Here is a 21,351-nt window from a genome sequence, read left to right on the forward strand (position 1 = left end):
AACAGAAAATTATACTTTAGTTTGTGCTCAGAGTTCATCATTTCTCCCTCTGGAGGTGGATAGCAGTTTTCATCATGATTTTTTGGAAATTGTTTTGGATCATTGTATTGTTCAAATAACCTAGTCTTTCACAATTGATCATCATTACAACGTTGCTGTTTTTGTACATAATGGCCTCCCAGCTCTTCTCACTGCACTTTGCCTCAATTCATATAGGTCTTGCTATATTTTTCTGAAACCATTCCCCTCATCATTTCTTGTAGCACAATTGTGGTTCATCATAATCATGTACCACATCTTATTTAAGCCATTCCCCAATTGATAAGCATGCTTTTGATTTCCAATTCTTTGCCACTGCAAAAAGAACTTTGTAGTAATGCTGGACCAAGGAATAGGCACAGCTTTTATAGCCTTTTGGCATAGTTCCAAAAATTTTCTTGAAAATGATTGGGCCAATTCATAACTCTAATAGTTCATTACTGTTTTCCCCCCCATCTCCTCCAGCTTGCCTTTTCTGATGGCACCTCAGAGTTGTTTTAATTTGCATGTTTTTGATTAAGAGTGATTTTAGAGCATTTTTGCATATAACTGTAGATAATCTTAATGTCTTCAGAAAGCTGCTTGTTTATATCCTTTGATCACTTAACAGTAAGTGGCTCTTATTTTTATAAATTTTACTAAGTTAAGATTTGAGAAATGAAGTCCTTATCAGATAGAGTAACTAAAATTTTTTCATATTACTTTGTTATCTAGGGTATCTTTTAGCAAAATATGGTTTCCTTAACTAGGTCTATTTTTATTTTTCCTTTGTCCTAGAATCTAGATGATGATTGTTACCCCTGCCTTTTTACTTCAGCTTATTTTAATTCTGTGTCTTTCCCTTTTATATGTGTCTCTTGTAAACTACATATTGTTCAGTTCTGGTATCTAATCCAATCTATTATCTGGTTTCATTTTATGGGTGAGCTCATTCCATTCACATTCATAGATAGCTATTTCACTCCATTCCATTATCTTCTATTCTCTCTTTTTATCTTCTTTCTCCTTAAGTCTGTTTTGTTTCTAACCACTCCTCCCTCCCTTAATCCACCCTCCCTTTTATCATTCCTTACTCTACACCCTCCTCTTTCTTAGAGCTCTGGCCTTGGAATCAGTGGGACTGGAGTTTGATTCCTGCCTAGGTTACTAATTATGTGAGCTTGGGCAAGTCAATTAACCCTGGTACATATGGTAAAATAAAATTTCAAACTCATTTCCAAATTCAACATTCTTTCCCCATACTATGCAATTTAGGGCAGCTAGGTGGCCCAGTGGATAGAGCATCAGCCCTGGAGTCAGGAGAACCTGAGTATAAATCTGGCCTTGTACACTTAACCTTTTTTAACTGTGTGATGTTGGGCAAGTCACTTTAACCCTGATTGCCTCCCATACAGGACTATCTCCAATTGTCTTGATTCATATCTGGCCACTGGACCCAGTTGGATCTGGAGGAGAAAGTGAGGCTGGTGACTTAGTGCAGCACCCCCTCACTCAAAGCCATATCTTGTGCTTGTTATGGCATAACTTCTCTGATGTCATGGTCTTCTTCCAGGACGAAGAACAAACATAAAGTTACATTTCTATGTACTGCCTGCAACATTCCCTCTCCCCTATTTTCCCCTTCATTATAAAAACTCTTCATTGTTTAACTTATGTTTAACTTCTTTCTCCTTTTTCCTCCCTTCATTTTTTTTTTGATATCATTCCAACATAATTGACTCACACCCATGGACTCTGTCCTTGTAAGCTCCTTTTAACTACTTTGATGGTAAAGAGCTTAGGATATATATATATATATATATATATATATATATATATATATATATATATATATAATCTTTCATTATGAGAATGTAAACAGTTTATCTTTATGGAATTCCTTATGATTACATTTTCATGTTTACCTTTCTGTGCTTCCCATGAGTCTCCTTTGAATGTCAAATTTTCTATTTAGTTATTCTTTTCATCAAGAATGCTGGGGCAGCTAGGTGGCACAGTGGATAAAGCACCAGCCCTGGAGTCAGAAGTACCTGGGTTCAAATCCGGTCTCAGACACTTAATAATTACCTAGCTGTGTGGCCATGGACAAGCCACTTAACCCCATTTGCCTTGTAAAAACCTAAAAAAATTATGCTTGAAGGGGGGAGCGGAGCCAAGATGATGGCATTGAAGGCAGCATTTCCTGGGAGCTCCTTCTCCCCAAAACTCCAAAAGCCATCAAATGATGACTCTAGCTAAAATTTAGAGGGGTAGAACCCATAGAAAGACTGAGTAATACATTTTCCCAGTCCAAGATAACTTAGAAGTTCTGCGGGAAAGGTGTGTTTCACCAGGACCAGGAGTTGGAAAAAGCCCTGGTTGCAGCATAGCCCTGGAACAGCTTGAAGGGGTGGGGAGAGAATTCTGCTACACCAGAATGAGTGTGGAATGAGGAGCACTGGCCCAGGAACCTGCAGTGAGAATCTGGAGAAAGCAGCTTACACCTCCAGAGTACAGCTCATAGATGGTAAGGTGGTCAGGGGATACTGTAGAAATTTCTCTGCTTTTCCTTGGGGTAGGACTCTGCTGTTTGCCCACACTCAGATCCAGGTTGCAGTTTGGGCTTCCATACTAAGATAGCCAAACAGGACTCTTCCTTATAGCTCCGGGGCAGAGGGAAGTGCTGTGGTCATCTACATATCAAAGTACAGGCAAGAGAGCATAAGACCTTGGAGGAATAAAGGTCCCAGTGGGGTGTCCCCTGAAACCTTGGAATTACTGTAACTTAGTAGTCTTGGACGGAGGAAATGATTAAATAGCAGAAAAAGAAGAATCTGACTATAGAGAATTACTTTAATTCCATGGAAGATCAAAACACATTCTCAGATGACGACAAAAAATTGAAGTTTTCATATCCAAAACCTCCAAGAGAAATAGAAAATGGGCTCAGACTATGGATGAGCTCAGAAAAGACTTTGAAAAGCAATTAAGTGGGGTGGCTAGGTGGTGCAGTGGATAGAGCACTGGCCCTGTAGTCAGGAGTACCTGAGTTTAAATCCGACCTCATACATTTAATAATTACCTAGTTATGTGGCCTTGGGCAAGCCACTTAACTCCACTGCCTTGCAAAAATAAGTAAATAATAAGATAAAATAGAAAAGCAATTAAGGAAGGTGGAAGAAAAAAATGGGAGGAGAAATGAGAGTGATGCAGAAGAATCATGGAAATCAAATCAATAGCTTGGTGAAAGAAATACAAAAAAATACTGAAGAAAATAATATGTTAAAATCCAGTTTAGGCCTAATAGAAAAAGCAAAACAAAAGGCAAATGAGAAGAATGCCTTAAAAAGCAGAATTGGCCAGCTGGAAAAGGAGATAAAAAAGCTCTCTGAAGAAAAGAACTCCTTCAAATGCAGAATGGAACTAAAGGAAGCTTGATGACTTTGCAAAAAATTAGGAAGAAATAAAACTTCCAAAAAAGCCAAAAATTAGAAGAAAATGTGAATTATCTCATTGGAAAAAAATTGACCTTGAAACAGATCCAGATAATTTAAAAACTATTGGGCTACCTGAAAACCTCAATCAGGAAAAGAACCTAGACTTCATTTTTTCAAGAAATAATACAGTGAAATTGCCCTTAGATCCTAGAAGCAGAGGGTAAAATAGAAATTGAGGGAATTCACCAGTCACCTCCTGAAAGAGATTCCAAAAGAAAAACTTCCAGGAATATTATAGTCAAATTCCAAAACTCCCAAATCAAAGAGAAAATTCTAAAAGCTGCCAGAAACAAACAATTCAACTACTGAGGTTCCATAGTCAGGATTACACAGGATCTGGCAGCATCTACATTAAGGGCTCGTACAGATTGGAATATGATATTCCGGAAGGCAAAAGATCTTGGTTTACAACCGAGAATCAACTAGCCAGCAAAACTGAACATCCTGTTTCAAGATGGACTTTCAATAAAACAGGGGACTTTGAAACTTTCCTATTGAAACAACCAGATCTGAACCCAAGTTTGATCTCCAAGTACAGGATTCTGGTGAACCATAGAGGGGGTGGATGAGAAGAGGAACATTATGAGGAACTTAATGATACTGAACTGTTTGTATTCCTGCATTGGAAGAAGATATTGATAACTCATATAAACTTTCTCATTTATAAGAGCAGTTAGAAGGAGCGTATATAGTCAAGGCACAGGAAGGAGTGGAATATAATGGTATAAAGATGGAGTCAATGGGTGATAAAGGAAAGTACTGGGAGGAAGGGAAAGGAGATGAAGAAGAAGCTAAGAAATTTCACATAAGAGGGGGAAAAAAGCTTTTTCAATGGAGTGGAATGGGGGAAGGCAAGGGGGAATGAGTGAGCCTTCATCCTCATCAGAAATGGCTCAGAGAGGAAATAACATACACATTTAATAGAATATAGAAATCTATCTTACCCTAGTGAAAAATGAGAAGAAAGGGATGGAATAAGGGGAGTCAGGGGGAATAAGGGGGAATGGGGGGAGGGAGGGGGGAATAGGTGATAGAAGAGAGGGAAGATTGAGGGAGAGTGTACTCAAATACAACACACTTTTAGACAGGGCCAGGATGAAAGGAGAGAGAGAATAGAATAAATGAGAGTGGGGAGGAATAGATTGGAAGGAAATACAGCTAGTAATAGCAACTGTGGGAAAAATATTGAAGCAACTTCTCTGGATGACTTATGATAAAGAAAGCAACTCACCCCAGAGACAGAGTCATTGAAATCTGAACACAGACTGAAGTACATTTTTTTTCCCTCTCTCTCTTTATTCTTGAGATTTCTCATCTTCTGGGGTGAGTAGGGTTTATGTTTATTCTTATAACAAAATTATTGTAATAATAATAATAATAATAATGTTGACTTGCAAAGGAAAAAAGAAACAAGGGGAAGTGGGATAAGATGAGATTCTTATTTCATTTTATCTTTTAGATATTCTGGTATTCTAAAAAGATGGGGCTGTTTACAAATAATTTCATTTTACCACCAAAAATGATATTCTTACTATCAGAAACATTAGAACTAAGTTGATTTTTCTCTACACCTAGTTGTTAGAAATCTTTCAATTTAATACCTCAGATTTGGTCAGAAGCAAATTCTAATCACAAGCCTTTAAAGACCAAGGAAATTTTGTAAAAATGTATGAAATGCAATCACAATTAAGCATCGTGATTAAAATAATAATGATTCCAAATTTTCAAATGCAATATTTAAATGTTTCAGCAGGGAAAAACATAATTTGATTGGTATATTTCATGTTGCATCTTCCTGTCATTCCATACACTAAGTATCCTGGAAGTGATATCAGATTGTTACAGAAGCATTCAAGGAGAATAACTACAAAGACACAACTTCATGCAAATGAAGTTTTAAGGGTATTGGTCGCTTATTTCAAAATGAATGAATGTCTAAATCCTGTACCCAATTTGACCTTATTTTGGTATGTGGTAATGATATGTGGACCTATGCCTATTTTTTGCCATACTATTTTCTAGTTTTCCCAGAAATTTTTGTCAGACAGTGAATTCTTATCCTAGAAGCTGATGTCTTTGGGTTTGTCAAATAGTAGATTGCTGTAATCATTTTCTGTGATTTCTTTTGAACCTGTCCTAATCCAATGGTGCATTACTTTGTTTCTTAACTAGTGCCAGGTAGTTTGATGACTGGGATTTGATAATATAGTTTTAGATCTGGTAGAGCTAGGCCACCTTCCTTTAAATTTTTTTTCATCAGTTCCCGTGCTATTTGTCACCTTTTTTTTGCTCCAGATGAATTTTGTTAGTATTTTTCCTAGCCTAGTAGTTTGGTATGGCACTGAATAAGTAATATAATTTGGGCAGAATTGTCATTTTTATTACATTAGCTCAACTTAATTATGAGCATTTGACATTTTTCCAATTATTTAGATCTGACTTTATTTGAGAAGTGCTTTATAATTGTGTTCATATAGTTTCCGGGTTTGTCTTGGGAGGGTAGATTCCCAAGTATTTAATGTTGTCTATAGTTATTTTAAATTGAATTTCTCTTTTTATCTCTTGTTCTTGGACTTTATTGTTCATATATAGATATGCTAATCATTTTTGTGGGTCTATTTTTATATCCTGCTGTTTTGCTGAATTTGTTAATTGTTTGAAGGAGCTATTTAGATAATTTTCTCCGGTTTTCTAAGTATAACATCATATCATCTGCAAAGAGTGAAAGTTTTGCTTCCTCACTGCCAATTCTGATTCCTTCAATTTCTTTTTCTTCTGTTAATTGCTGCTGCTAGTATTTCTAATACTATATTGATTAGTAATGGTGTTAATGGACATCCTTGTTTCATCCCTGCTTTTATTGGAAATGCTCAGTTTATGCCCATTAAATATAATATTTGTTGATGGTTTTAGATCAATGTTATTATTTTAATGAAAACTCCATTTATTCCTAAACTTTTTTAGTGTTTTTACTAGGAACGGATATGGTATTTTATCAAAGGGCTGTTACTATCTATTGAAATAATCATGATTTCTGTTGGTTTTGCTATTGATATGTTTAATTATGTTGAGCATTTTCCTATTAGACTGGCTTTGGATAATATTTACCCTATCCAGAGGAAGAAAAACAAAACAAAACACTCACACACACACACACACACACACACACACAAATAAACCTTCAGAATCTGATAAACACTATAAAAATTATCTCTTATTCATCTCTTTCCCTTAATCCTGATTCCTCATACCAAAAATTGCGACTCTGTAAACATGCTTATCAAAATATGTATGTATGTACAATGCTAACTTAACAGTTTGCTTCTGAGGGGAGGGAGGTGGGAAGGGAGGAATGGTGGAAGGAAATTTTGTAACTTAAAAATATGCATGTATATATGGGTAGAAAAAATAAATTTTAAAAAATAAAAAATGAATGCATTCAAAAAAAAAGAATGCTTGCAAGTCTTATTTCATTAAATGTCCACTTTCCCCCCTTCCTCCGAAGATTATGCCCACTTTTGCTGGGTAGATGATTCCTGGTTGTAATACTAATTTCTTTGCCTTCTGCAATATCCGGAATATCATATTCTAAGCCCCTTTGCTCTGTTTCAAACAATATTTGAATTGTTTCTTTCTGGCTGCTTGCTATATTTTCTTCCTGACTGGGAGCTCTGAAATTTGACTGTAAATAAAGTGAAAATAAATTTTTCTGGGAGTCTTTATATTGAGATCTCTTTAAGAAGGTGATTAGTGAATTCTTTCCAGTCCTATCTGACCCCATACATCTAAGATATGAAGCAATTTTCCTTGATAGTTTCTTGAAATATGATATCTAGGCTCTTTCTTTGATCATGACTTTGAGGTAGACCAATAAGTCTTTTTTTTAAACAAATTAATTATTTATTTTGAATTTTACAATTTTTCCCCCAATCTCACTTCCTTTCCCCTACCCCCCCCCAGAAGGCAGTTTATTAGTATTTACATTGTTTCCATAGTATACATTGATCTAAGTTGAATGTGATGAGAGAGAAATCATATCCTTAAGGAAGAAATAGAAATTATAAGAGATAGCAAAATTACATAATAAGATAATGATAATTGTTTTTCCCCCTAAATTAAAGGTAATAGTCTTTGGTCTTTGTTCAAACTTTACAATTCTTTCTCTGGATACAACTGGTATTCTCCATCACAGATACCCCCAAATTGTGTCTGATTGTTGCACTGATGGAATGAGCAAGTCCATTAAGGTTGATCATCACTCTCATGTTGCTGTTAGGGTGTACAATGTTCTACTGGTTCTGCTCATCTTGCTAAACATTAGTTCATACAAATCTTTCCAGGCTTCACTGAATTCCCATCCCTCTTGGTTTCTAATAGAACAATACATACACCACAGTTTATTAAGCCATTCCCCAAATGATGGACATTCATTCAATTTCTGATTCTTTTAGGCCAATAAGTCTTAAATGGTCTATCTTTGATCTATTTTCCAAGTGACTTGTTTTTCCTGTGAGATAGTTCACATTTTCTTCTATGTTTTTATTCTTTTAACTTATTGTTTTATTATTTTTTCATTTCTTCTGAAGTCAATAGCTTTCACTTGCCCAATTTTAAGTTTTTTAAGGAATTATTTTCTTCAGTGAGCTTTTGAATTTTTTCTATTTAGCTAATTCTGCTTTTTTAAAGATGTTATTTTCTTTTTACAAGGCAATTGGGTTAAGTGAGGCCCAAGGTCACATAGCTATGTAATTATTAGATATCCAAGGTCAAATTTGAACTCAGGTCCTTGACTCCAAGGCTGGTGCTCCATCCTCTGTGCCAACTCATCCTGGCCCATTTTCTTCATATCAGTTTTTGTGCCTCTTTTACCAAACTATTAATTCTCTTTTCATAGTTTTCTAACATCAGATCATTTCTTTTTCCAATTTTTTTCCTCTGCCACTCTTATCTCTCTCTCTTTTTTTTTTAAACTCTTGTTAGACTTGTTGGATCCAATTAACATTTTTCTTTGAGGCTTTTTTTTGCAGCTGTTTTCACATTGCTATCTTATTTTGAATTTACATCCTGGTCTTCCCCGCCACTACAGCTACTTGTTATGGTCAAATTCTATTTTTGATCATTTTTTCATCTTATTTCTTGACTTTGAATTTTATGTTAGAGTTGTGTTCTGAGAGTCAGAGTGGATTGTCCCAAACTTCAGGCTTTTTTTTTGTGTTGATGTTTTCAGATCTGGTTCTAGGGGTCTACAAGTTTTTAGGTGCTTTTTTTTGGTGGTGTGATCCTAGGTTAGGTAGGACATCAAAGATTAAATTGCATTTTATGTGTTATGGCATGGAAGACTTTAATACAAAGGGTAAGATAAAAAATTCAGACTCTTAAAAAGCAATTTTCATTCATCTGGAAAATACACTTCTCAAGAATATCTCTCTTTGGCACATTCTTTGTAAATAAGGCATGGTTGTACAGGAAAAAACAGCTTTTTCACTGAACTATATAGTTCTTTAGAAAGAATTTAGTTCTGGGGTGGCTAGGTGGTGCAGTGGATAGAGCACCAGCCCTGGAGTCAAGAGTATCTGAGTTCAAATCCAGCCTCAAACACTTAATAATTACCTATCTGTGTGGCCTTGGGCAAGCCACTTAACCCCATTCCTTTGCAAAAAAAAAATTACTTCTTTAAAAAGAACTTAGAAGAACTAAGTTCTTTAAAAAGAACTTAGAAATAAAATGCTTTTTTATGTTTAATTAAAAACTTGTTTTCTATATATATATATGTTTGTGTGTGTGCGTGCGTATACATACGCATGCACTCACACACATACACACCCATTAGTTTTTGCAAGGCAAAAGGGGTTAAGTGACTTATTTACCCAAGGTCACACAGCTAAGTAATTATTAAGTGACTGAGGGCAAGTTTGAATTCAGGTCCTCCTGACTCCAGAACCAGTCCTCCATCTACTGGGACATTTAGCTGCCCCTCCTTTTAATAAATTAAATAAATTTAAGTAATTTAAAAATGTTTTATGAATTTTGCTGCTCCTATAGCATAAATATTATAGAGAGAACTCTAGTATACATTTTTTAGTAAATTGAACTTGATAAGAAATGGCTAGAAAAAATAATAGTACCCAATAATAACAAACTCATAAAATTGAAAAGAAATTCCAAATAGTTTAGTTTAAGTAGAATTATATTCATAATCTTTGTCTTCCATCTTTGAAGAAAAAGACCATGACATCAAGGAGGTGATGCCATAACAAGCACTTGAATTGGATTTGAGTGAGAGGGGTGCTATGCTAAGTCACCAAGTCTCACTTTCTTCCTCAGAGCCATCTAGGTCCAGTGGCCAAATAGACATCAAAATAACTGGAGATGGTTCTCAATGCAAGGCAATTAGGATTAAGTGTCCTGTCTAAGGTCACATGGCTAGTGTCATGTGGCCAAGGCTGAATTTGAGCTACTATCTTCCTGATTGCACAGCCAGTGCTTTATCTACTGTATGCTTAGCTGCTTAAGAATTATATTCATAATGAATTAAAATCATCTCTTGTTGTGGTATGTAGAATTAATGGCTATGTATTGACATAGCAAGTGAAAAAGATATAATGAACTTAGTGTAGGAGAAATTAGGTATGTTATGTAGATAATATTCCACCCTTTGAACTGTAGCTTTATTTTTGGTGGGCTGATTTAACTCTGTATAATGGGGGGCGGGGGAAGATAAGGAGAGTTATAGATGAGACTTAATGTTTGGAAAGTGAATAGTAGCCCTCTGACTTAGTTTATTTACAACTCTTTGGTTTACCTTTGCCTTGTGCTGTGTACAAACAGTGTAGCATAGCACCAAATCCTTTAAATAAGAATGTTTTTACTGGTTATATTAATTTTATAATTCAGATCCCTTGTCTATATGTGAAAGAGATATCAACTGATTATTGTTGGAGGATATTCTCCATAATTTATGAATTTATGAGTGATTCTAAATCCTTTGTGAACCTACTTATATTCATACAAGTAATCTTACTCCTTTTTGGTGTAACATTGCAAATAACATGGTATTTATCTGTATTTGTCTTTATAGTGCCTTTTTTCATTTGATGAATTATAATTGTACCTTAAGTAGAATTTTGAAGAGCTAAATAAAAGAGAGGGGAAAAGGCTGACATAAAAGCTAAAATTTTATTTCTTTGTGGAACTATATGAATACATATAGTCTCCTATTATCCAAATGTAGATTATATGGAAATTTAATTGTTCTTTATCAAGTAAGCATTTAGTTTGTAAGCAGTTTAGCTTTCTAAAACAGATTTTTTTTTACTGTTTTATCAAATTCCTTGATTTTGTGTTTATTGTCACAGTTAACTTTTTAAAGGTCAATGGTCTTTCTACTAAGAAATTTCTTTAATTTTTATACAAGTCTCAATCCATGTTTTCAAGGATTTGCTGTAGCTCATTTTGTTAGAGCATGTCCTTGATCATGATACTAATTGATATTTTGCATTATTTTGTTTGAGCCTTAAAACATCCTAGGCATTATCTCCATTTTACATTTGAGAAAAATTAAACTTGTAGAGATTAACCAATTTGCTTTTGTTCACAGAACTAGTAAATGCCAAGGGTGAAATTCAAAATTCACCAAGTCTTGTGTTTTTTCCATTACACAGGCCTGTATCTCATAAGGAACCCCCTGTTAATTTTGCTCAATGCTCTAGGAATCAGCTAAAATCTTCTAATCCCTGCCTATCCCACATTTATGCCAAAATTCCTTAATCCTTGCTTTTTTACATATGATGCAGATCATTGGATCAAAGGCAGATCAGATGACATTGTGAACTAATCTATTCCCATTCAGAAAAATACGGGAAAGTATATTTTAAAATTGTGTTGTAATATTTTAATAGATTCTAGGGAGGTTGCAAAGTAGTAAAAAGACCTCACTAATTCTCAAAAGTTTATTGTTTAGTTAGGTGAGAAATAAGACACATGCTGAAACAACTAGTGAATAAATATTAGGACAAGGTGGATGACAAATGATTTGGCTCAGAAGTGTATGTTATAGCCCACATGAGAAATTTGATTTAGTTTTGGAATAAATAAACCCCATTAAGGACTAGTTGAAATGTCACCCTAATTTTATAGCAATATATATTTGAAATTATCTCTACTTAAATTAAGCACAGTAACAAAAGGAGAGCAATCCTTTGGAGCCCTGGCCTAAGGGAAGTTATCAAAGTAAAATTGGTTTAATTTTAAATTAGGCCTGAGAAAGGATATCAGATTTGGCAATTAATAAATTAATAGGTAATTTTGAACAGAGTAATTTCATCTGCACAGAGACTGGAAGTCAGATTGTAAAGGACAGCAAGTAGGGGACTATATCAACAAAACAATGAATTAGATCCTGATTTGTGTTCGCCAGTTTCTGAGGTGTATTTGTTCATACTGAATTTAAGTATTAGCTCCTGCAAATTGGCACAAGCTGGTTCCAGCACATCTCACTTTAAACTTGTTGGAAGGCAGTGGGTAGGAAACAAGAGATTGAAGATTAGAGATAGAGAATGTGAATGATTAATGTAACAATATGATGATGCTAATAGGGATGAGAAGTAAATATATGTCAAAGAGTTGTCTGAAACTGAGGAAAAAGAGGGACATGATATCAAAAGTTTTTGAGATTCAGAGAATAAGGAGAAAAATAAATCCCTGTCAGATGGCTTCCATTTTCTCAGTAAAGTAAGGGAAGGACTTTAGTTGTAAGATGATCATGTAAATGGTTAATGGTTTATAAAAATAAAAGTTTTTAGTTCATGGGTTCTACAGAAAACAAATGGTGGATCAGTTTTAACCCATACACCATAGTTTTCCAACTCTTGGACTAGACAATAATAAATCGAAAAAGATTCAGAAGTGTTTGTGGCCATATTAAGAGGATACAAAAATATCTTTACTGTTTGGAATATTGGGTTGAATTTAATAAAAATCAGTAGGATAAACAATGGAGTGTTATGTGTAGATGTAATAATCAACTTCACAACTGCAAAATGGTAGAAGCATGGTTAATGAGCACTTGTTCTGAGAAAAAGATCTGTGTTCTTTTAGCGGACTGCAAGCTAAGTATGAGTCCAGTGTGATGTGGTAGCCAAAAAAGCCAAGTGATCTTGAGTTTCTTTAAAAGAAGTAGAGTTTTCAGAAATAGGGAGATAATAGTTCCACTATACTTTCACCTTATCTGATATTACTTTGAATATTGTGTTCAGTTCTAGGCACTAAAGTATAAGAGGGACACCCTAGAGACTATAACCAGAATGGTGAATGAGGCCTTGAAATGAGGATCTGTTAATAGATTGAGGATGTTTATCCTAAAGAAGAGAAGACCTGGTGAGTGAGTGACCTGAGAACTATCTTCAGATATTTGAAGGACTGTCCTTTGGAGGAAGGATTAGATTTGTTCTATTTTTCCCCCAGAGGACAGGACCTGGAGCATTGGGTAGAAATTGCAAAGAAGGCGCCAACTAGGTGGCATAGTGGTTAGAGCACTGGCCCTGGAGTCAGGAGGACCTGAATTCAAATCCAGCCTCAGACACTTAATAATTCCTAGCTGTGTGACCTTGGGCAAGTCAGTTAACCCCATTACCTTGTAATAAAAAACAAAAAAACCCAAACAAACAAAAAGTAATTGCAAAGAAGGAAATTTGGGCTTGATAACAGGACAACTTTCTAACAATTTAAATTACCCCAAAGTGCAATGGACTGCCTTGAAAGGTGGTGAATGCTTCCTCTTTGGAAGTCTTAAAACAGACTGGATAATTATTTGTTTGTTATAGTGGAGATTCTTTTCATGTATGATGGAAGCTTCTATAAGGTTCTGTGATTGTATGATTCTTTGAACATGATTTGAAAAGTGATTGCATATTTAGAATGAGGGAAATTAAAGAACGAGGACTCTTAAGGTTGTAACCCTGGGATTTTTGGAAGGATAATAGAGTCTAACTTTAAATAGGGAAGTTTGGAAGATATGTGAGTTTGATGGTGAAGATAAATTCTGTTTAGACGTGTTTTGTTTGAGATATCTAAGCTCTATATATTTCAAAATTTTCATGTGATATCTGGCAATATAGAATTGGTGTCCAAGATGGAAGCTAGAGTTAGATATATTGGGTCATAGATTTTGAAGGAGATAATTGAAATGATCTTGGGCTAATAAAATCACCAAGAAAGCATGTAGAGAGAGAAGAGGGTTCAATTCTGAAACTTCACATTTACCTAATAGTAAACAGGTAGCATATAAATTATGATCAGCAAAGGAGTCTGAGAAGGACCTGTGAGACCAGTAGGAGAACTGATGGAGCCACAGATACAAGAGCATACAGAAGGAAAATGTTAAATATAGAAAGGCTGAGAAAAGTTATTATATCTGAATGTTTGAGAGATCATTAGCTACTTTGTAGAAAGCAATTTCAGGTCAAAACTAGCCCTTAGCTAAGAAATTATTTGAGAGGAGAGGAAATGGAGACAGTTTAGTCTGCAAAAAGGAAGAGAGAGATTGATAACTTGGGGTCAAGAGGGAAAACCTAGGCATGATTGTAGGAAGCAAGGAGAGTAGTAGACAGAAATTCAAAATGGTCAAGAAAGGGAGGGGATAATCAATAGCCAAATTCTTCCTAAAAGAATTGGGAGGGGTCAAATAGTGGGGTTGGCCCTGGTGAGAATTATCTCTTCACTTGAAACTAGAGGAAAGAATGGGGAATGATATTAAGAGGGTTTGATATGTACAATTGTTGACAAGAGGAAGCTCATGATGGATGCTCTCTATTTTCTCAGTAATGTGAGATGAGGTCTTCCTCTGAGAAGAATGCTTTGAGAGGTATTAGGAGAAAAGAGGTTTAGAATAGCTGCTGTGAGGAGTGTGATAGAGAATCAGGGAGGAATTTAAAAAATAGCCTTAATCTTATTTTAGCTTCAATTTCTCCTTTCTTGATGGCTTTTTTCCATCTGCTTACAAGTGTGCTTAAGTTTCACCAGGCCTAAACAATTACTTTTTTTTGACCCTTTTATTCTTCTAGGAACTGTCCTTCTCTCCTCATTTAGCAGCCAAATTTTTTGAAAAAATTTGACTGCATCTTGTTTCTACTTTTCCATTCCCCCTTTATTTCTCCAGACCCTTTGCAGTCTTCATTCTGTTTCTGTTTCTTTATTCAAATTGTTTATTTTAAGGTCTCCCTTAACTTTCCAGTTGCCAAATTCAGTGACTTTTCTCAGTCCTTACACTCCTTGACTTATTGAACTTAATGGATATTAAACTGTTAATCTCTTTGTTTTGTATAATACATAACTGATAATTATGGCACTTTGAGCAAGCAGGGAGAAAGGGCTCTCATTGGGGTGAGACAGAACTGTTGACATTGATCTTGGACTAAGTCAAAACCACTTGTGTCTGGGAGAAGGTGAAGGTAGTGAGACAAGGGCCAAGGTAGTAAATCAGGGCCTGACCAGGGATTACCATCTCAATTTTTGGGATTTGAGCAAAGTCCTGGACACTGGACCCTAATTATGTTTATGATGGATGTCTTCTCTTTCACTTGAAGATACCATACTAACATCCTTCTTTTCCTGCCTTTCTAGCTATTTACAAATAACTATAATAAAATAAGTCATTAATTGACAAGAGAGGTGACTTTTTGAAGTGTGGGAAAGGGAAGATCATTCCTGGTAGTGTGTTACTAGCTGTATAGCCATGGGTAAATGAAATTAATCTTCTGATTTTCCTCGGCTGGATGAATCAAAAGCTGGAAATAAGATTGCCAGTAGAAATATCTACAGACTTAAATTTGCAGATAATACCACTTTGATGGCAGAAAGAGAAGAGGTATTAAGAAGTGCCTTGATGAAGGTGAAAGAAGAAAGTATAAAAGCTGACTTGAAGCTTAAGATCAATACAATTTTTTTTTAAAAAGAAAAACAATCCTAACAATTAAAAAAAGTTGTGGTCCTGGAGAAGATTTTTGAGAGTTCTTCAGATACCAATAATTAAATTAAGTCAGACTATTCATTGGAAGGTCAAATAGTGAAGCTTAAGTTTAACTATTTTGGCCACATAATGAAAGAGATCCCTGATGGTGGGAAAGATGAAGGCAAAAGGAAAAGGGGACAATAGGGGATAAAATAGAGAAATATTGTCATGGAAACAGTGAGCATGAACTTGGTCAACCTTTGAGAAATAGTGGCGGATACAAGGACCTGGCATACTTATGGTCCATGAGATCATGAAGTATGGGACATAACGACAACTATCCTTAGTGCCTGCCTCACATTTTGAGGATCAAATGAATTTAAAAAGTTAAATATTTGTAAAGCATTTAGCAGACCTTACAATAATAAATAAAAACCAATTATCATTGATGGGGATGGGACAAGGGAGGGTGATTGGAGTAATTGTATTAGAAAAACCATTATAGAGTAGGTAGTTTTTTTAGTAAGCTTTGTTAAACCTGGAGAGTGTGATGAGAACATTACAAACGTAAGAAAAATTCTGTGAAGAAAAACAAAATTTAACAAACACCATGTAAAATGGGTATTTTCATATACAGAGTATAACAGGAAAAAAATTGAATAAGAAACTGTACTGTTATATCCAGTTTGTTTTTCTTTTAAATATATATATATACTAAACATAGCTCAAAGCTATCTTTACATCCCTGTGAACCTTTTTTTGCCTTCATTCTTTTCTGTGCATTTTTTAATGCTTCATTACCTTATTTCCCCTCAATATCACTTTGCCTCTATATGAAAAAAAATCTGCATAGTCAAGAAGAAAAATCATAGTAAACATTGTGACCTAAGATCTGGTACTGACAAGCAACAGCATAGAGAACTTGGAGGGGAGTAGTAATGAGAAACTGCGATTATTGAGGGCATTGAATACCAGGTCAAGGAGTCTAAATTAAACATGAAATGGAAATAGGCAACTATATAGGGCTTGGTCTTACAATGATAGGAAAATTTGATTTCAGTAAGGCAAAAGACCAGGCAGGAAGATATGTTCTGAGCCTCTTGTAGCAGCCCAGCCAGATGATAATTAAGAGATAATTAAGTAGACACTTTAGAGTGGTGGTAGAGAGAGATTAAAAGTTGGAACAAAGATGAAAAAGTTGGGGAGATAAAATCAACAGAATATCATCTTCTGTATTATATCTGTTGAAACTTCTCCTAATCCCCCAAATGCTAGTTCCCTTTCTTCTCTCCCTGTATTTAGTTATTTTGCATATAATTGTATTTATTTACTTTATATTTATGTTCAATATATTTTTATATATAATTATTGTCTCTTTTTATTAAAACATTGATTTTGAGTAAGAATTGTTTTTATATTTACTGTGCCTGGCATGTATTTGGGCTTCCTTTAAGAAATTGTCAAAAAAGAAATGGGAGCAGAATTAAGCCATAAATAAGTCTTCAGAACTGATACTTTGAACTTTGTATAGTAGTGTAGTGTTAGTATGGTACTTAATGTTCTATTTGCTTAAAATTTTTCCTATGTCTTTGCAGCAGGGATTATAGAAATGCATATAGAAGATATTCTTAAGTGTGTTTTGAAGAATTGTTCCCTTATAATGTGATACAGGAGAAAAAATCAGGATCTGGGGTGAGGCAACCTGAATTTGAATCATTACTGTGCTACTCGTTCAGGAGTGACCTTAGGCAAGTAAATTCTCTGGATTTCAGTTTCATTTATAAAATGAAGCTTGTAATAGGTGATTTCTGAAGGTTATTTATATCTCTCAGTCTTTGCTCCTATGATCCTTCAGTGAATTTATTTTAAAGTTATTATTTATTTGATATAAATTATATGAATACCATAGTAAACAAGGCAAAAATTTTATCTTAGTCTAGAAGCAGTAATTAATAACACTAAAGCAATCTACTTTATTAAAAAATTATTTTACTATATACATGTAACAGTTGTTTTCAACAGTCATTGCTTTGCATGGGGTTGATGATCAATCGTAATGGACTTTCTCATTCCATCAGTGCAACAATCAGGGACAATTTTGGGGTATCTGTGATGGAGAATACCATCTGTATCCAGAGAAGGAATTGTGGAGTTTGAACAAAGACCAAAGACTATTACCTTTAATTTTAAAAAAAGAACCATTATCTTACTATGTAATTTTGCTATCTCATATTTAATTTTTTTCCCTTAAGGTTATGATTTCTCTCAACACATTCAATTTAGATCAATGTATAATCTGAAAACAATGTAAAGACTATCAGACTGCCTTCTGTGGGGGCAGGGAGAAATGAGATTGGGGCAAATTGTAAAATTAAAAAATAAAATAAATAAATAATTTAAAAAATCATTGTATTGGGAAAGTTTTGAGTTTTACATTTTTCTCCTCCCTTCCCCCCCCCCCCCCCCCCCGGGGATGGGGACAAGAGAAAGCAATCTAATGTGGACCACACACATATAATCATAAATCTACTTTTAAAATATATGGATAAGTTTTTCTTAAAAGTGATTTGAGTGGGGCAGCCGGGTGACACAGTGAATAGAGTATTAGCTTTGAAGTCAGGAGGACTTGAGTTCAGATGTGACCTCAGACACTTAATTGCCTTGCACAAACAAAAAAAGTAATTTTGAGTACATTGCACTTCTGATAACTTAGGACGGGGAAATATGCTATATCAGTCAGTAAACATTTATTAAATGCCTACTATTTGCTAGGCACTTTGCTGAGTAATGAAAATAGAAGAAGAGGTAGTCTGAGCTCATAGTCTAATAGGAAAGAAGGCATGAAAGACATATCAACAAGAGATATACAAAATAAATTGGAAATTATCAGCAGAAGGAAGGCACTAGAATTAAGGAGGATTAAGAAAGACTTCTTGTAGAAGGTAGAATTTTAGCTGGAACATGAAGGAAGCCAGGAAAGCAAGTGGGGAAGTAAAGATGAGGAAGGAAAATATTCCAGGTATGGAGGAGGCAGTGAAAATTTCCTAGAGACAGGAGATGGAGGGATGTAAGGAATATCAAGGAGACAAGGGTCACTGGATCACAGAGCAAGTGAGGTGGTGAAAGATGACTGGAAAAGTGGGAAAAGAAGGGAGGAGTAGGGAAACTGGGGAAAGGCAGAGGTCATAAAGGACTTTGAATGTCAAACAGAATTTTGCAGAGGTTATGACTGGATAAGTAGATCTGAGAAGCATTAGCATAGAGATGATAATTGAATCTGTGGAAGATGATGAGATCATCAAGTGAAACAGTATTGAAGGAAAAGAGAAGCAGCTCCAGAACTAAATTCTTTAAATTTTGAAAGCATGTCCTAAATGAAGATCCTGCAAAAGACACCCAAGAGTAGTGAGATAAATAGGAAACCTTCTAACTGAAAGTTATGTTGATTGTGTATGTTGATTATTAAGTCCTTGTCTTTTAGTAAAATAATTACACAACCCCACTCTTCAACTCCTAAAGGACATCTCAAAATACTTTCCCCTTTCTGCTTCAATAATAACTCTCATTGTTCTGCAACCTGCTCCATTCCAATCTACTACCAAATTGTTTAATCTTTCTTACAGAATGTCTCTTGAGATTCCCCATCCTTTTCCATTGATTCTTGGTTTGTTCCTTGATGTCTACTGGTCTCCCTGCTTTTGAACTCACTTCAGTTTTTCCTATGTGCTGCTGTTAAATAGAATCTAAGACATCCTTTCCATTCATACTTTTAAAAACAAGCCTTAAACAAAAGTTCCTGATGGAAGACCTCCCTTCCTAGCTTGGCATATCCAGGTCTTTACAATCTATCTTCAGTCTAACTCCCAATCTGTTTGTACAAATTTCCAGTCTAATAATCCTTTTGATCCAACCTTCCTGAACAACTCTCTGCTTAGCCAATTTTAAGTGTTTCCTCCTGTTGTTCTCCTTGTCTGGACTTCCCTGCTTTCTTCTCTCAGGCTATCCATATCCTGTTTAGTTAGGGTTTATCTGAAGTTTCTCCTCCCTATGAATGACTGAATGAAGATGATGTAGCCATAGATAGAAAACTGGCATACTCTGATCTCAGGGAGGTAAGAGAATTCAACAGCAGGTTAGATGCCAAAGCCTAGGGATCTCCAGAGTTCAGTAGTAGGGTATATATGATAAAGCCTTTGGGTCTTTAGGCTGTCAGCAGATACTCTAGGTCAATAGAATTTCTTCTTGCCAGAAGCATTGTAGTTGGTAAACACTTGTTTTTCCTGAAGTGCTGTGAGTAGCTGTGTCTGCTGATGTGTGGGAGGAGGCAGGAAGACTGGAAGTGCTTGGACCAATGACTATTGGAAAGGGTAGATTGAGACCGAAAGGAACCATAGGGTAGGTTATGGAAAGAGGAGTTGGGTATTACAGGAACACATGGTCTGCATAGAGAGGGGTGAGAAGTTCCCATGGGTGTTCTAGTAGCTTGTTCCACTGAGCGAGGTGTGTTGCACTGGACAGAGTGCTTGACTTGGAGTCAGGAAGAGCTGTGTGACCACAGCCAGCCATTTAACCTCTTCTACCATTTGTTTCCTCATCTTTAAAATGGATTAAATAAAAGCATCTACTTTCCAGGATGATTATGAGAATCAACTGAGGTAGTATTTGTAAAGAGCTTAACAAAGTACATGGTACATAATGAGCTCTATATAAATGTTAATAATTATTATTTTCATTATTAGTCTTCCTTGACTCCTTCCTTAGCCCTCACTGGTTTCTTTTTTTCTCTGTAATCTCATAACACGTAAATTTTGAAATTTAATCATACACTGCCTGGAATTGTTATTAACTATATATTATCTTTTATATACCCCTTTGCACTTATGACAGCATTGTATACATAATACAAGTTCTATAAAAACTTGTTGAATGAAGAAGCAGGATTATGGGATTGGGGAAGATGAACCCTATAGAAGCCAGTTGTAGCTGAAATTGGTGGAGACCCATATAAAGTTCATGTGTTTACTAGAAGACAGTAAAGAAATAATTAAAAAGAAGTTCTGTCACTTGTCTAATATTTGAGGATTGCAAATAATGTTCAGAACTGTCTAGGATCAAATTATAGTACCCTAAATTTAACTGCTTGGAATAAAATTTCTTATTGTAATTCTTGTCCTGACTGTCAAAACTCATTTTGACTGCAGGCTGTATCTTTAAACTAGCATTAAGATTCTTTGCCTTTTTTGTCCTCTTAATAGGATGGTTAGTTGGACAAATAAAATCTGTTTTACTATGTTTTTAATCTAGGCCATTGTATATTTTGATTTTTAGAATTTACCAAGTTCACTATTGTACCTCTTTGTTGTGTAAAACTGCTATCACCTTAGGAGTTAATTCATTCATCTCTGGGACTTACCCAGTTGCCCTCATTATTGACTAGAGTAATGAATTAAGTGAAACCTAGCCTCAGCCCAATATCTTTCACGGGTTCTAGCTATCTCCTCAGGACACAAGGGCCTAACCAACTTGGCCATCCCCTTTCTACCTCTTCCTCAAATCATTGTTACTATAGTGATTGAGCAAAGTATGATAGCCTACTCTTACAGTTTACACAGAATCTCAGTAGACTTCTTAGAAGACTAAAACACCTTTTACCTGTTCCTTCCTATCCCATCTGTATCTTTTCTGCCTCTTTCAGGAACTTCCTTACCTCTTCCCTCCATTTCCATCATGTCAGTCTAACTTTCTAAGGTGATTTATACATGTTCCCCTGGACTTTTAGATTGGGGTACAATCATGAACTTCTGGTCTTTGCATGGTCTGTTTCCCCCATACATAAATGAATGTTCTCCCTCCTCCCTCTACCTTTTAGAAAGAACTCTTAGGTTCCTT

The 21,351-nt window shown here is 35.3% G+C and overlaps 1 protein-coding gene across 10 annotated transcripts in view; it reads left to right on the top strand.

Annotated features, from left to right (window-relative positions):
• LNPK (lunapark, ER junction formation factor) overlaps positions 1 to 21,351 on the top strand; it is a 108,913-nt gene that overhangs the window by 54,510 nt on the left and 33,052 nt on the right. Inside the window, exon 3 of one of the 10 annotated variants that reach the window (XM_074215655.1) lies at positions 12,770 to 12,890. The exons of the other annotated variants lie outside the window; for them this stretch is intronic. The gene's annotated coding sequence lies outside the window, so the exon portion shown is untranslated. The remainder of the gene's footprint in view (positions 1 to 12,769; positions 12,891 to 21,351) is intronic. 10 annotated transcript variants of the gene reach the window in all.

The sequence above is a fragment of the Macrotis lagotis genome, chromosome 1 (genome assembly GCF_037893015.1).
Source record: "Macrotis lagotis isolate mMagLag1 chromosome 1, bilby.v1.9.chrom.fasta, whole genome shotgun sequence".
In the NCBI taxonomy this organism is placed as follows: Eukaryota; Metazoa; Chordata; class Mammalia; order Peramelemorphia; family Peramelidae; genus Macrotis; species Macrotis lagotis.